The following is a 17,605-nucleotide window of genomic DNA, read 5'->3' as shown; positions in this document are numbered from 1 at the left end:
CTGGAGTTTGCTCCTATTCACGTCCATTGATTCAGTGACACTATCTAACCATCTCATCCTCTGCTGCCCTCTTCTCTTTTTGCCTTTTGTATTTCCCAGCATCCGGGTCTTTTCCAATGAGTCAGCTCTTCGCATCAGGTGGCCAAAGTACTGGAGCTTCAGCTCAAGCGTCAATCCTTCCAATATTCAGGGTTGATTTCCTTTTAGGATTGACTGGCTTGACCTGCTTCCAGTCCAAGGGACTCTCAAGTCTTCTCCAGCACCACAGTTCAAAAACATCAATTCTTCAGTGCTGAGCCTTCTTTATTGTCCAACTCTCACATCTGTATATGACTACTGGAAAAACCATAGCTTTGACTAGACAGACCTTTGTTGGCAAAGTAATGTCTCTGCTTTTTAATATGCTGAGTTTGTCATATCTTTTCTTCCAAGGAGCAAGTGTCATTTAATTTCATGGTTGCAGTCACCATCCACAGTGATTTTGGAGCCCAATAAAATCTGTCACCGCTTCCACCTTTTCCCTATTTGCCAAGAAGTGATGGGACCAAATGCCATGATCTTAGTTTTTTGAATATTGAGTTTTGACCATCCCAAAATCAACACAATTTCCACTTCTATATAACTGCTTTTCTTATTCAGGAAAAAAAGACATGGCTGGACCTAAGTTAGATACTTTTAGCTCCTCTCTGGGAATGGCTTTTGCAGCAGCATACATAAACCCATCATCAAAGACGGGCACCTGTTTGTCCAGCAGCACTGAGAGATGAAAGAACGTAAGACATAGGCCTTTACGCTCCACAAGCACCCAGCTGGATCAGAGAGAGATTCTTCCAAGTGAAATAACAGACAAACACACAAGGAAAGAGACCTGCTCAGCCACCTTGTGGTCCTCTGTCCTCCTTTCCTCTCCTTCCTAAGATCTCGAGCTCTGGAAGGGCCAGGACTCTGTTTCATTCCTCCTAGTACTTGGCACGCAGTGTTCTTACTCTGCACGTTAACAGATGCTCATTATGTGATTTTTGAATGAATGGATACCGATTATGTGTACTTACTTAATAGTGAAGGTTGAATGAATGAATACATATAAAGATCTTAGAACAGTGTCTGCTACTACATACTTAAAAAACTGAATTATTACAAAATGGGCTAAGATTTAGTATAGACATTAGAAAGGAATTTTTATGAGTTTGCCTTAAACTGACCTTGGAAAAATAGGTGGGAACTGAAAGAATATACCTGATGAGAGTATTAATGAAGGCACAGGCAGAAGAATAAACATGATGTTTAAGGATACAGCTGACCTTTGAACAACAGTTTGAATTGTGCAGGTCCACTTATATTTGGCTATTTTTGAAGAGTAAGTACTATAGTACTACATGATCCATGGTTGGTTGAATCCATGGGTTTGGGGTAACCACAGATATGGAGTGCTGGTTCTAAGTTTTACTGGGATTTTCAATTGCTTTAGAGGGTCAGTGTTCCAACCCCTATGTTGTTCAAGGGTCAACTGTATACGGAAAATTAGACTGATAATAAACCTAAGAGCATAGAAAGGTTCTATACAATCTGACATTTGCTAAACTGAATTAATTCCAAATGACACTTATCATTTTACATAAAGAACAATGTTTATTTTAAATCTACTGTTATAGGGTGAAGGAGGTTTAATTAAAGCTTGTCCAATAAATTGAAAGTACCTCAAGACTTACTCAACTTTGTATCCTTAGGCCCTCCCTACAACATAGTAGGCACAAGAAATAATATGCCGTACTGAATCCGTAACTACTTAACTGTATCAACACACCAATATAAAAAATTTAATACAAATTAAAAGCATACACATTTAACTTTATTTCATCATTGTCATTTAAAGCTTGATTTTATAAAACATGAAAAGACATTCTTAAGAGTTCTGTATCACAACAATTTGAAGAGTGGGAATACCCACAGCTTTATAGATTCAAGTTACATAAATTAAACTCAAATAATTGGACATTTTTTCAATATGGAAACTATACAAATGAAATGAATGGCAATAGGACCCAATAAAGAGCAATATTTCACTACTTATGGATTATCATTAGTTACTTTCAGGATCTAAATGAAGATTCTGAATATTCGTATTTCTTTTGTTCTATTTTATATTTAACTATTTCTCTACATTCTGAGTCAAGCTACTTGACCAAAAGCCTGACTTAGAGAGGCATTTAGCAAAAGTTTTTCCACCTACGGTTACTACCTTGAAAGAAAGTAACACGGCAGTACTGATGTAATCTGTGCAGTAACTTACGTCAACCCTATGGAAAGTCAGATAGGTACCAAAACTGGAACAATTTTGCACAGATTCAGTAAAGCATCATGTTAAGTTTTCCTCATCTAAAAACTAACCAATGAAATAAAACATACCAACTATAGGTGATCTGGAAGGAAAACCACATTTGAGAGTTACAAGTACATTATTGTCCATATCTCATCCTCAGTCATTGACAGGAATTTTGTAGGCTACCATGCTATTTACTTTGTGAATTGTAGCAGTAAATGAACGAAGACGAACTTCCTCAGAATTGGTAATGAACTGTGGTCCTGACTCTTCCCATTTTTCAGGTACAACCAGATCTTTGTCTGTATAAATGAGGAGATCAAATGAACCTAAATTGGAGATAAAATCATTAAAGTACATTATTTTTTTCAAAAGTAGAAGAACCCTCCTTGTCTCTCTCACATTTTGAACCACCCACAGTATTAGAAAAGGGAGTTTAGCCTGGACTGTAATGACTAGTCAATTGCTTTTCCTCAATAGAAATTTACTGTAGTACAGAAAATATTGCACTCCTTTTGCTTTATCTTATGAAAAGTTCAAGTTTGCTTTTTTTAAAAGAGAAAACCATTATTTGCAAGAAGTATATAGTTAATCACATAGGATAGCATAAAGGTAACCCGAAGGAAAGCTAACATCTGGGTTCTGTGACTGATGTAGCCTGGGGCCTAGAACAGTGTCTCGCATATAGAAGGCATTCAGGAAATATCTGATAAGGTAGAAAAGCAAGACAGTTCTGGCTAGCCTTCAAAATATACATAAAAAATTAAGATAATGAAAGGGATTACATTAAGACATTCAAGAATGAATACTGTGGAATACTTTCATTCCTTTCCTTTTCAGAATTTCAGAATTTCTAGAATGCATGTAACACTACTTCTGCTTTATAATACATTTTTCATTTTTATTATGTAATATTAATAATTAAGAAAAATTTTAATAAAGGGCTAACTCTTAAACTAATAGCTTAGTCTTTTCCCTGACAAATTTTAAGTCAATGTGAAGCTGTATAATACTTACAAGAAACTTCCAACAGTGGCAGAAATGTCACTGTAGCTGTGATCTGTCTGATCACTGAACGGATTTCATCTTGGATGGCTTTCTGAGACTTTTCTCTGGGTGCACTATTGGAGAAACCAAATCAATTTACGTGTTAACAAATTATTTAAAACATTGGTAAGACTAACTGATTAAATGTTTCCAAGATCAAATAAGTAATACATTAAAATGGAGTTTTTTGTGTGTTTTTTTTAAAGTTATAAGTGTATCATCAGGACCTATATACCACAAGAGGCATATGCATTTTTATTATTTCATTTATCATTTTAGTCATTTTTTAGGGGTGGTCTTAAAATCAGGTCATTTGGTATCAGATAATCGGAAAACTGGCCAAGTGCTTCAAGTTAGGCAAACTACAGCACCTTTTAAAAACTGAAAATAATAGTATCTAATAATAGTATTATCTAAAATATTTTGTTGGTGCAATCACTTTGGCATTTTTCGTAATCACTCAGTTGCGTCTGACTCTTTGTGACCCGATGGACTGTAGCCTACGAGGCTCCTCTGTCCATGGGATTTTCCAGGCAAGAGCACTGGAGTGGGTTGCCATTTCCTTCTCCAGGGGATCTTCCCGACCCAGGGATCGAACCCAGGTCTCCTGCATTGCAGGCAGACGCTTTACCCTGTAAGCCACCAGGGAAACCCCTTAAAAAATGAAAATAATAGTATCTAATAATAATAGTATCTAAAATATTTTGTTGGTGCAATCACTTTGGCATTTTTTCGTAATGCTTAATTCCCTACTGCTTCAAATAAAATACTAAATTAACTATCAAATTATTTTTATAAGCTAAAAATTTCCTAAAATAGACCAAAGGCTTCAGAAACAAACTACATTTCATTATGAGAAATGATTCTGAATTTACCAGTAAGCAAGCCTAGGACAATGCTAGACATGATCATATGGGCATTTCCAGACAGGTGGTCTGGAAACTTTTTTATGAAGTGTCTTAGAAGATTTGGGGCATTCAATGAAATACAATAGAGCTGAATCTTAGGCTGGGGGAATCTAGGATAATCTCTTATGGTTAAAAGTACCTTTAAACAATTCACTAAAGGGCCACCAGGTACATACTACCATAAACACTGAAGGTGAAATTCACCCATTTACACTATAGGCAAGTCTGTTAAAAGTATATTATCTATGTAAGACAGTGAACTATTCTTTGCCACAGGAGACTAAGGATCAAATTAACATCCTAGAAAAAAACTGTACTTTATATGAAACTTGTTCAATATAATCAGAACTCATTTAGTAAAGAAAATAAATTTTAAAACATGAGAATGGAAGTAACTGCTACTTACCTGTCATCTTTTGCAGTCTTGTCACACTCAATATCAAACTGCCATCTTTCAAGGACCTCTCCACTTTCAATATTTGAGATGACTACCACCAGTTTCTGAACTGAACACTTGTATAACCATTCTGCAATACACAAAACAAGGCATCTTTTTTAGTTTGCTGCATTACAAAGCAACTGTCCTCTCAAGACCGACTTCCTATCCTCAGCAAATTTCTCCCACTGCTATTTTGGATCTCCTCCAAACTATGCAGAAAACTTTCCCCATCAATAGCCTAGCTCCCGATTTCAAATTCTCACTATTTCTGCCAGGCATAGCACTGGGGGCTAAGGACAGTGAACACGAGGTACTTCCATCCTAATCCAAGGGAAGGGTGTAGATGTCACTAATCTAATCACAACAATAAGTGTGAAATTATAATTGTTGTAACCGCCATGATGGTGCAGTTTCCTATGATGTAGTAGCAGTTACCCATCATGGGGCAACATAGAGCACAATTAAAGCACCGAATAGGGAATTCTGACTCACGGGGTTTGAGTTTTGTCCTAAGAGACAACAGTATACATATGCAAAACAGGGAAGAGGGTATAGGTTTTAAAATATGAAGTAATTTATTTTTGGCTGTGTCAGGTCTTAGCTGTGGCACGTGGGATCTTCCTTGCTAAAGGTATAGGTCTTAAAGACTCAGAACAGAGCACTGGATCAGAGGACTGAAAGGAGGCCAAAACAACTGCAGTTTAAGAAAGGGAGAATGAGCAAGGCTAGTCTGACAAGATAAATGGGCCAGACCACACAGAGTCATGGGAGCCATTAAAGACGTGATACTAAGAACTAAGAAGGTCATTACTGTGTTTGAAGCAGAGTATGATGTAATTAAACTTGTACTTGAAAACTATCCTTCTGGATACATGTAGAAAGTAAGCTGGAAGTAAACAGGGGATCTAGGGCACTAAGTAATGAATAATTCAAGCAAGAGCTAATAAAGACTTAGAGAAAGATATACTGGTAGAGATGGAGCAGTAGACAGATTCAAGAGATTTCATGGTTAAAATTGTTAAGATTTATTGGATTACCTTAGGGTAAGGAAGAGGAATGAATCAGGGATAGCTCCCAGGTTTCTGATTTATATCAGTAGTCAGATGGTTGATCCAGTCACTAAGAGGAAAGAGAACTGAAATGGAGATGATCCTAAATTCAGTTTTTAATATACTGAGTGTGAAGTGGTATATTATATAGCTGCATAAAGACATTAAGGGAGTCACTCAATGTATGAGCTGAGAGTTAGGAGAGGCTTTGGTTAGATATCGGTTCATGAGTCAGATACACAAGTTGTTACTAAAATTATCTACATGTAAGAGGGCCTCAGATTGAGCCCTCAAGTAATCTTAGAAATTGAGAATACTTTATTCAGGAATCGGCAGGTATAGAAAATATTTTAGAAATATTGAGGGCTTATGGGTCACCTACGTAGCATAGTCTTCTTTAAAATGTGTAATATTCTTAGCTTGCAAGCAGTACAAAAATAAGCCACTTGCTGGACTTGGCCTGTTGGCCTTGCTCACCCCTGGCATATATGAACAACTTTTACCAGTTTACCTGTGAAAAAGAGATTGAGTGGTAATTTGAAGATATGGGGAAGTTGGTGATTTTTTTTTCCTCTCTTAAAAATGGAAATGAAACCAATGGGAATAATCCAAACGAAAACAGAGAAACTGACAACATAAGAGAGAGGAAATAGGGTCAAATTCCTAAGGCTAGAGAAGTGGAATTTAAAAGACTGAATAATTTGCCTGTAAAGCATTTCCTCCATTTGAACTCAAAGGGAGAAGTTAAGTAGGAAAGTGTAGATACATCTGACAAGAAATGTTATTGGTCTCAAAGGACACAAACCAAAAACCAGTAACTTGGGCAAAGCTGGCTTGCTACTTCTTCAGATTAAGATGACGACATACATCCATAGATGCCTAGAGGTTCCATACCAAACAATCTGAGTGCAGCTGTATGAACGACTATGGGTGGCTTAGCTCTCAAGTTAATGAAAACGCAATGATGTAATCTGAAAAAGAAGCTAGCTGAAGCAACAAAAATGATTCATGAATTTTAAGGTTAAAAAAAAATGCGGGCTGTAGTATTTTTAGAACTAGTATTTTGGAAGATCTAATGGGCAGAAAGGGAGAAACATTTTACAACACAGAGAAATTAGAAACAAGAATCCTAAGTGGAGAGAAATATGAAAGAGAAACTACTAGAAATAAAAGGAATATATAGAGCATACTGATCCCACAATACTGCAACTTCTTGAGCTAAAAGAAGAAAATGAGTGCGCAGATAGAAAAGGCTTACTGACTCAGAGGCATGATGAAAAAAAAAAAAGACAAATGGAAACAGGTGAAAAATAAGAAAATTCTAATGAGTGCTGTTATTTAGTAGTTCCTTCTTTTTAAAGTTTAGTTCCCTAGGTTCAATCTGATTTTAGTTCCTTCATCTTAATATAATGATGGCTTTAGATTCCAAGCAGCTACAAAAAATATATGCAGTGGATTTCTCTCAGATAAGAAACTCCATCATAATTACATAAAATTCCAATGTGTTCTATCATCCCTGAAGGAGTTGATGGAGATTGTTTTGTTAAGCCATATCAGATTCTGAACCTTAAAATATTCAGCCTATTCAAAAGTGGAGGAAGGGTGGGAATTCTTTCAATTTGTATGTTATTTGTTTCCCTCCCAACTGGTTCACTGTATGGGAGATGGTAGTGCATTTTACACTACCCTATACAGAGCTGAAAAATGACCACCAAGAAGCTAGAAAATGTGGATCGTAGGTGTGCTCGTATCCAACTCTTTACAACCCAATGGACTGTAACCCGACAGGCCCTTCTGTCCACGGGCTTATCCTGGGAAGAATACTGGAGTGGGTTGGCATTTCCTCCTCCAGGGGATCTTCCAGACCCAGGATGGAACCTGAGTCTTCTGTGTCTCATACATTGGCGAGTGGATTCTTTACCAGAGTCACCTGGGAAGATCCTATTAACATAAAGGCCCACAAAACTCAAAACTGTGTCCAACAATAAAATACCTTTTAGTTGATCCACCACATTATTTAAGTATTTTATGAGCTCAGGATCAGTAGTTACAAGCAAGGTTGAGACCGTGTTTCTGCACCCGAGTAAAGGTTTCCGATGGATATATGCCACGCTGATATAAAATACTGTTGATGCCAAACGCTGAAAACATAAGAAATATTAAAGTCATCGTCACGTTGTAACTTCTGGGGAAATAAGGCATATGTAGATGGGGCTATGGTTTCATGATAGTGTAAAGTTATAAATGTCTAAACACGTGTTTGTGTTTTGCTGAAAGCCGAGTAGGTACAAAGTGGCATTTAAAAAAAATCCTTAAAATCTTGCGTCTAAGTGACAGCTGCATATGTGGCAACAGAAGAAAAATGCCAAACCACTAATCTACCAGTGCCAAAATTTCATTTCATTGTAAAACAAGTCCAAATGCCTATTTTATGGTTAGAGGGTGTCAAAATAGGCAACTGACAGACGGGTACCAAGCCCAGGCAGGCCTCTCCCACGTCTCTTTCCTCCTTTTCTCCTCACCGATCCTGCCAGGTTCTGTCAGCAGGTACACCTGGCCAGCTCAGAACAGCGCTTCCCGAAATCTAGCCCGTCTCGGTCCACCCCCGAGGCCTCCCCGTAGCGGGGGCGGGGGGTGTGGGAGGAGCTCTGCACTGGAAAGAAACGCTCCCGCCAAGGGGCCCACCGCAAGGCGGGCCCCCGCGGCACCCGGGCCTCCTCCTCCGCCCGGAGCAACGCGAGCGGAGGCGGTGCCCGCCGCCCCACTTCCTGATCCCTCCTGCCGGCACCCGAGGCCGCGGCTACAGGGGCCGGGATTCGGGGCCGCTCCGGCTGAGCCGCGGGCCTGCGGGCGGCCTGCGCTCGGCTCTCCCCGCCCTCCGCTCCGCGCGAGGAGGACTTACAGAAGAACTCGGCCACGATCTCGGCGCTCCCGCGCAAGGTGATGCCTTGCTCCCGGGAGAGTTGCAGCGCCATTGCCAGGCCCACGGATGACGGTACGCGATTCCACCCAGCAGACAGCGGCGCCAGGGGCTTCCGGAGCAGTTCCCCGCCACTAGTTTAAAAAGGAACGACGCAGGACGCCGTCGCGCCCTTTGCGCAGGCGCGGAGCGCCTCTAGACCCCGCCCGTCGCGCCCTTTGCGCAGGCGCCAAGCGCCTCTGGACCCCGCCCTGCGCAGCGGGGCCCGCCGGGTTCTCTGCCCCTTTAGGAGCGGCGGTTCGCGCAGGCGCAGTGGGGAAGCGTGGCGGCGCAGTTCCGGGTGGTTACACCTGGCCGGGTTCCCGCTGTAGTTGTGGGCTGGCTGGCGAGCTGGCGGCTAGAGGGGAAGACGGTAGGTTCAGGTTTTAGTGGCCGCTCTCTAGGTCTGCGGACCGAGCGACCTAGGAGCACAATTCCCGAGTTTGAAAGATCTTTTGAAAGGGTTATGAACTGTCCGCCACGCTGAGTGGCCCCAGTGATGTTTAGTCAGCGGTCGGAACTTGCTGGGTTCTCTGGGAGTTTGCTTCCCTAGTGGCTCAGACGGTGAGGACTCTGCCTGCAGTGCCAGAGACCTGCCACGCACGATCCCTAGGTTGGGAGGAGTCCCTGGAGAAGGGAATGGCAACAACGCACTTCAGTATTCTTCCCCGGGGAATTTCATGGTAGGAGGAGCTAGGGAGGCTGCAGCCTATGCGGTCACGAAGAGTCGGACGCGACTGAGCGCCTCACTCTCACTTTCTTTCAAAGCAGCTGCGTGCCGCAGACAGGGTTTTAGAGGTATTACTGTGCCGGCGTAGTGTTTTTCCTGAGAAACTGGGCTAGGGATTAAAGGGACGAACGGCATCCCTTTTTCTGCCCCTCGTCCTGGCTCAGCTCGCGTCTACCCCCGACCCCGCTGCTCGGCGGAGGCTGGCGGCAGCAAGAGTCTGCGTCTGATAGTCCAGCTTCTACTCTGCACCCCGCCACCCTTAGGCAACTGGTCAGGAATAGAGTCATCTCACCAAAAAGGCTCGTCAACGCTGAAGAGCTTCTCAGTGAATTTTGACTCAAATCCAGAGGCTTTTAATGTTTCTATGAGAAGCATTAAGCAGATGTTGTTTAGTCGCTAAGTGGTGTCTGCCTCTTTTGCGACCCCATGGACTTGCAGCCCGCCAGGCTCCTCTGTCCATGGGATTCTCCAGGCAAGAATACTGGAGTGGGTTGCCACTTCCTCCTCCAGGGTGTCTTCCCCACCCTTGAATCTAACCGGCATTGGCAGGCAGATTCTTTACCACTGAGCCACCAGGGAAACCCAATTAAGCAGATAGTGTACTACTAATGGCGTGTCACTTGTGAAGCAATTGTATTTTTACAGCAGGTGGAGAAATTATTTGTAAAATGAAGTCTGAGAAACCTGCCCGGATGTAGTTATTTAATTATATGAGAAAGTGCCTGAGTGTATTAGTTTTCTATTGATGTGTAACAAATTATGACACATTAGTGGTTTAAAAAAAAAAAAAAACCCATTTATGATCTCAGTCCTTAGATCTAAGAGTCTGGGCATGGCATGGCTGGTTGCTCTATGTATTCTTGTAAGTTTGAAGTAAAGGCACCTGGCTGCAAGAGGGATCTCATCTAAACTCTGGGTTTGAGGTCCTTGGTTCCTGGCAGATTTAATGTCTTTGTTCTTAAATTGAGGTCCCCATTGGCTTGCTAGCTGTTGGCCAGAGGCCAGTCTTGAGCCCTTGTCACACTTCCACTGTCTCTCTTTCCAAGGAGGTCCTTTTTAAACAACTCATGTCCATAGGTTCGTGGATTTATCTCTGGGCTTTCTATTCTGTTCCATTGGTCTATATTTCTGTCTTTGTGCCAGTACCACACTGTCTTGATGACTGTGGCTTTGTAGTAGAGTCTGAAGTCAGGCAGGTTGATTCCTCCAGTTCCATTCTTCTTTTTCAAGATTACTTTGGCTATTCGAGGTTTTTTGTATTTCCATACAAATTGTGAAATTCTTTGGTCTAGTTCTGTGAAAAATACCGTTGGTAGCTTGATAGGGATTGCATTGAATCTATAGATTGCTTTGGGTAGAATAGCCATTTTGACAATATTGATTCTTCCAATCCATGAACACGGTATGTTTCTCCATCTGTTTGTGTCCTCTTTGATTTCTTTCATCAGTGTTTTATAGTTTTCTATGTATAGGTCTTTTGTTTCTTTAGGTAGATATACTCCTAAGTATTTTATTCTTTTTGTTGCAATGGTGAATGGTATTGTTTCCTTAATTTCTCTTTCTGTTTTTTCATTGTTAGTATATAGGAATGCAAGGGATTTCTGTGTGTTAATTTTATATCCTGCAACTTTACTATATTCATTGATTAGTTCTAGTAATTTTCTGGTAGAGTCTTTAGGGTTTTCTATATAGAGGATCATGTCATCTGCAAACAGTGAGAGTTTCACTTCTTCTTTTCCTATCTGGATTCCTTTTATTTCTTTTTCTGCTCTGATTGCTGTGGCCAAAACTTCCAACACTATGTTGAACAGTAGTGGTGAGAGTGGGCACCCTTGTCTTGTTCCTGATTTCAGGGGAAATGCTTTCAATTTTTCACCATTGAGGGTGATGCTTGCTGTGGGTTTGTCATATATAGCTTTTATTATGTTGAGGTATGTTCCTTCTATTCCTGCTTTTTGGAGAGTTTTAATCATAAATGAGTGTTGAATTTTGTCAAAGGCTTTCTCTGCATCTATTGAGATAATCATATGGTTTTTATCTTTCAATTTGTTAATGTGGTGTATTACATTGATTGATTTGCGGATATTGAAGAATCCTTGCATTCCTGGGATAAAGCCCACTTGGTCGTGGTGTATGATTTTTTTAATATGTTGTTGGATTCTGTTTGCTAGAATTTTGTTAAGGATTTTTGCATCTATGTTCATCAGTGATATTGGCCTGTAGTTTTCTTTTTTTGTGGCATCTTTGTCAGGTTTTGGAATTAGGGTGATGGTGGCCTCATAGAATGAGTTTGGAAGTTTACCTTCTTCTGCAATTTTCTGGAAGAGTTTAAGTAAGGTAGGTGTTAGCTCTTCTCTAAATTTTTGGTAGAATTCAGCTGTGAAGCCATGCTGGGAAAACTGGTCAACCACTTGCAAAAGAATGAAACTAGAACACTTTCTAACACCATACACAAAAATAAACTCAAAATGGATTAAAGATCTAAATGTAAGACCAGAAACTATAAAACTCCTAGAGGAGAACATAGGCAAAACACTCTCCGACATAAATCACAGCAAGATCCTCTATGACCCACCTCCCAGAATATTGGAAATAAAAGCAAAACTAAACAAATGGGATCTAATGAAACTTAAAAGCTTTTGCACTACAAAAGAAACTATATGTAAGGTGAAAAGACAGCCGTCAGATTGGGAGAAAATAATAGCAAATGAAGAAACAGACAAAGGCTTAATCTCAAAAATATACAAGCAACTCCTGCAGCTCAATTCCAGAAAAATCAATGACCCAATCAAAAAGTGGGCCAAAGAACTAAACAGACATTTCTCCAAAGAAGACATACAGATGGCTAACAAACACATGAAAAGGTGCTCAACATCACTCATTATTAGAGAAATGCAAATCAAAACCACAATGAGGTACCATTACACACCAGTCAGGATGGCTGCTATCCAAAAGTCTACAAGCAATAAATGCTGGAGAGGCTGTGGAGAAAAGGGAACCCTCTTACACTGTTGGTGGGAATGCAAACTAGTACAGCCACTATGGAAAACAGTGTGGAGATTCCTTAAAAAACTGGAAATAGAACTGCCATATGACCCAGCAATACCACTTCTGGGCATACACACTGAGGAAACCAGATCTGAAAGAGACACATGCACCCCAATGTTCATCGCAGCACTGTTTATAATAGCCAGGACATGGAAGCAACCTAGATGCCCATCAGCAGATGAATGGATAAGGAAGCTGTGGTACATATACACCATGGAATTTTACTCAGCCGTCAAAAAGAATTCATTTGAACCAGTCCTAATGAGATGGATGAAACTGGAGCCCCTTATACAGAGTGAAGTAAGCCAGAAAGATAAAGAACATTACAGCATACTAACACATATATATGGAATTTAGAAAGGTGATAACGATAACCCTATATGCAAAACGGAAAAAGAGACACAGAAATACAGAACAGACTTTTGAACTCTGTGGGAGAAGGTGAGGGTGGGATGTTTCAAAAGAACAGCATGTATGCTATCTATGGTGAAACAGATCACCAGCCCAGGTGGGATGCATGAGACAAGTGCTCCGGCCTGGTGCACTGGGAAGACCCAGAGGAATCGGGTGGAGAGGGAGATGGGAGGGGGGATGGGGATGGGGAATACGTGTAACTCTATGGCTGATTCATATCAATGTATGACAAAACCCACTGAAATGTTGTGAAGTAATTAGCCTCCAACTAATAAAAAAATTAAAAAAAAAAAATAAATAAACAACTCATGTGATTAAGTCAGACCCCGACAGATGATTTCCTCTTTGTTAAACCTAATCTTCAAAATGATTTTGCCTCATAACTACATGTCTTACCACACTCAAGGGGAGGGATTATATAGGATATGTTCCCTGGAGATCACAAATTTGGGGGGCCATCTTAGAACTCTTGTCTATATACAGTGTTATATATCAGAATTTAATCAGTTTGAAGAGTGAAACAGGTATATAGCTAATAAGCTGACTTGATCCAGTAATACTTTCCTTACATCCTTTAGTCTCTGTGGTGCAAATTTGTGTGTATTTAAATCACCTCCTTTTCATTTCTTCCACCAGGATTTCGGGTTAGAGCCACGCTGGTAGAAAATGGTGCCCACCTTTCTCCATATAGAAATTGTCTCTCTTTCTAAGGAGCTTACTACTTAGCACTTCAGGAAAGATATCCTTCAGTTTCATAATACTATAGTTTGTAAATTTTTTGAAGATGCAAATAATCATTAGTATCAATATAATTTGGGAATTCTAGAAGACTGGTGAAATATATGAGGTTTCCATGTAGAGGAAGTACTTACTTTCTTTGTGTTCTTAAGAACTTAAGTTCTTATGACTTAAGAACTTGAAATATGCTGGTTTGAATAGAGATATGCTACAAGAATAAAGTACCAGATTTTGAAGTCTTAGTATGAAAAACAAATGTGTGTATAACAGCTCATATATATATATATATATACACACACACATATATATATATATAGGTGCTCAGTCGTGTCCAGCTCTTTGGGGCTCATGGACTGTAGCCCACCAGACTCCTCTGTTCATGGGATTTTCCAGGCAAGAATACTGGAGTGTGTTGCCATTTCTTTCTCTACGGGATCTTCCCAACCAAGGGATCCTATCTGGGTGTCCCACATTGTAGGCTGGCTGGCTATTTACCTTCTGAGCCACCAGGGAAGCCCTGTAAAGTATATTGATAGTAAAGTATATTGATATGTCTTTAATTGATTACTTATTGCAATGATACTATATGTGCATTGAATTAAATAAAATATTAAAATAATTTTACTTTTTTTTCTTTTTAGTTTTTTAAACTACCAGAACATTTTACAATTACATATGTAACTTGTGTTCTGTTTCTACTGGATAGTGCTGGTCTTTTTCTATGGAATCTAAGAGATAACTTGTTTTAACCAGAGTCCCAAATGATTCTGATGCAAGTTCTTAAATCACTCTTTGAAAAGCAGTAAACTCTGATGGTGATTTTAGTAATGCCGGCCCAGGAGCTTGAATTCTTGGACAAAGTGGATGCCAGAGCTTAAATAAGATGTACATCAGAGCAAGATGTTTTGAAAAAAGAATTGAGTTTTGATGACTGATGTGGAGGAAGGATGAAATGGTAGTACAGAATCCAAGGTGGCAAGCATGCAGTATATGCTAGTGTTGGTCAAAGCTGCTTAACTCTGAGCCTGTTCTGTTTCTTGCTTATCACTGTAACACGTGATTCTAGAATCTTTGGTGGAACTCCTTTCCCATTAACTTTTGGGTGCTTGATGTTGACCCCATCTTATCTAAAGCATGCACTGTTAGACAGAAATATAGATCAATGGAACAGAATAGAAAGCCCAGAGATAAATCCACGAACCTATGGACAACTTATCTTTGACAAAGGAGGCAAGGATATCCAATGGAAAAAAGACAACCTCTTTAACAAGTGGTGCTGGGAAAACTGGTCAACCACTTGCAAAAGAATGAAACTAGAACACTTTCTAACACCATACACAAAAATAAACTCAAAATGGATTAAAGATCTAAATGTAAGACCAGAAACTATAAAACTCCTAGAGGAGAACATAGGCAAAACACTCTCTGACATAAATCACAGCAGGATCCTCTATGACCCACCTCCCAGAATATTGGAAATAAAAGCAAAACTAAACAAATGGGACCTAATGAAACTTAAAAGCTTTTGCACTACAAAGGAAACTATAAGTAAGGTGAAAAGACAGCCCTCAGATTGGGAGAAAATAATAGCAAATGAAGAAACAGACAAAGGATTAATCTCAAAATATAGAAGCAACTCCTGCAGCTCAATTCCAGAAAAATCAATGACCCAATCAAAAAATGGGCCAAAGAAATAAACAGACATTTCTCCAAAGAAGACATACAGATGGCTAACAAACACATGAAAAGGTGCTCAACATCACTCATTATTAGAGAAATGCAAATCAAAACCACAATGAGGTACCATTACACGCCAGTCAGGATGGCTGCTATCCAAAAGTCTACAAGCAATAAATGCTGGAGAGGCTGTGGAGAAAAGGGAACCCTCTTACACTGTTGGTGGGAATGCAAACTAGTATAGCCACTATGGAGAACAGTGTGGAGATTTCTTAAAAAACTGGGAATAGAACTGCCATATGACCCAGCAATCCCACTTCTGGGCATACACACTGAGGAAACCAGATCTGAAAGAGACACGTGCACCCCAATGTTCATCGCAGCACTGTTTATAATAGCCAGGACAACCTATATGCCCATCAGCAGATGAATGGATAAGGAAGCTGTGGTACATATACACCATGGAATATTACTCAGCTGCTAAAAAGAATTCATTTGAATCAGTTCTAATGAGATGGATGAAACTGGAGCCCATTATACAGAGTGAAGTAAGCCAGAAAGATAAAGAACATTACAGCATACTAACACATATATGTGGAATTTAGAAAGATGGTAACGATAACCCTATATGCAAAACAGAAAAAGAGACACAGAAGTACAGAACAGACTTTTGAACTCTGTGGGAGAAGGTGAGGGTGGGATGTTTTGAAAGAACAGCATGTATATTATCTGTGGTGAAACAGATCACCAGCCCAGGTGGGATGCATGAGACAAGTGCTCCGGCCTGGTGCACTGGGAAGACCCAGAGGAATCGGGTGGAGAGGGAGATGGGAGGGGGGATGGGGATGGGGAATACGTGTAACTCTATGGCTGATTCATATCAATGTATGACAAAACCCACTGAAATGTTGTGAAGTAATTAGCCTCCAACTAATAAAAAATAAATAAAGCATGCACTCTTATCCTTACAAAAAGTTTTTTAAAACTTGTTTTCAGTTACTTGAATTGACTTTTATTCACAATTTGGTGACATCTTTCTAATGTGTTTTGAAGGTTTTTTGGACAGGGAGAAGTATAAATTAAGATTTATTTCTGAAGAAAATTCAAGCAGACTGCATAACCAAGCAACCTAGAATTAATAAAAGATATAAATATGAAAACATATGTCATAAACAGGCCTGTATTCCATATTAGGATGCTAAAATCAGAAATACTCATGCAAATTTCTAAAGCTAGAATCAAATGGAATTTTAGAAAGTGACAGTAACTTAGCTGGACAATCTTAGAGATGAAGAAAATGAGGTCCAGAGTGATTATATAGTTTATTCAGTATCTGGTTTATTGTTGTTCAATTGCTCATAACTGAGTCGTGTCTGCAGAGTCGTGTCTGACTCTGCAACCCCATGGAGTTTGGGGTTTGCAGCATGCCAGGCTTCCTGTCTAGTAACCCATTATCTGGTTAGTAGAAAATTTAGTAATAGAATCTAGGGTTTCTGATTTAGTTGTTTTAAAAGTATTTCTGTTTGAGGATACTCTGGAAGATGGTTGTTTTTAAAATATTAACTGATTTTAGACTGAGCATGTTCAGTAACCTTAGGTTGCTGAGTTGTTGCTAAGTTGTGTCCAACTCTTGCAGCCCCATGGACTGTAGTCCTCCAGGCTCCTCTGTCCGTGGGATTTCCCAGGCAAGAATACTAGAGTGGGTTGCCATGTCCTTCACCAGGGGATCTTCCCCACCCAGGGGCCGAACCCACATCTCCTGCGTTGGCAGTGGGTTCTTTAGGCCTGAGCCACTGAGGAAATCCTGTGAACTTTCAGGAGACTTATAGGTGTCAGTGTGTTAGTGTTAGACTCTTTGCAGCCCCATCGACTATACAGTCCATGGAACTCTCCAGGCCAGATACTGGCGTGGGTAGCCTCTCCCTTCTCCAGGAGATCTTCCCAACCCAGGGATTGAACCCAGGTCTCCCACATTGCAGGTGGATTCTTTACCAGCTGAGCCACAAGGGAAGCCCCAAAATACTGGAGTGGGTAGCCTATCCTTTCTCCAGGGGATCTTCCCACCCCAGGAACCATGGCAGTTTCAATCCATAATCAGTTTTATGCCAGAATGCAAATAGCGGCAACTGCCACAAGATGGCACTATTTACATGTGAAATAATACCTTTAGAAAATTCGGGCCCTGTATGTGTGCTTTGGTTCAAAGTGAAATGAGGGAAAAAGAATTTAGTGATTTCTAAGGTATTTGTATATGTGGAACACATCAGAATGAAATG

At 40.2% G+C, this 17,605-nt stretch overlaps 1 protein-coding gene and 1 pseudogene across 3 annotated transcripts in view; both read right to left on the bottom strand.

The window, feature by feature from the left end:
• Positions 1 to 1,606: 1,606 nt before the first annotated feature.
• On the bottom strand, positions 1,607 to 8,899 carry LOC122673608 (annotated as a pseudogene). The gene is made up of 5 exons (XR_006334747.1): positions 8,666 to 8,899; positions 7,757 to 7,904; positions 4,682 to 4,802; positions 3,338 to 3,441; positions 1,607 to 2,649 (listed from the first exon to the last, which is right to left on the bottom strand). The product of XR_006334747.1 is annotated as a mitotic spindle assembly checkpoint protein MAD2A-like (transcript).
• Positions 8,900 to 8,935: 36 nt separating this feature from the next.
• The window catches only part of LOC122673602 (cGMP-specific 3',5'-cyclic phosphodiesterase-like), a 77,932-nt gene continuing 69,262 nt past the window's right edge, over positions 8,936 to 17,605 (bottom strand). Inside the window, exon 4 of one of the 2 annotated variants that reach the window (XR_006334737.1) lies at positions 8,936 to 9,080. The gene's annotated coding sequence lies outside the window, so the exon portion shown is untranslated. Of the gene's footprint in view, positions 9,081 to 16,443; positions 16,459 to 17,605 lie in introns of those variants that run through there. The other variant, XR_006334739.1, reaches the window with a different exon arrangement.

This window comes from Cervus elaphus, chromosome 17, assembly GCF_910594005.1.
Source record: "Cervus elaphus chromosome 17, mCerEla1.1, whole genome shotgun sequence".
Lineage (NCBI taxonomy): Eukaryota > Metazoa > Chordata > Mammalia > Artiodactyla > Cervidae > Cervus > Cervus elaphus.
Note: the sequence above shows the minus strand (reverse complement) of the source record. Positions and strands in the feature narration are given on the sequence as shown.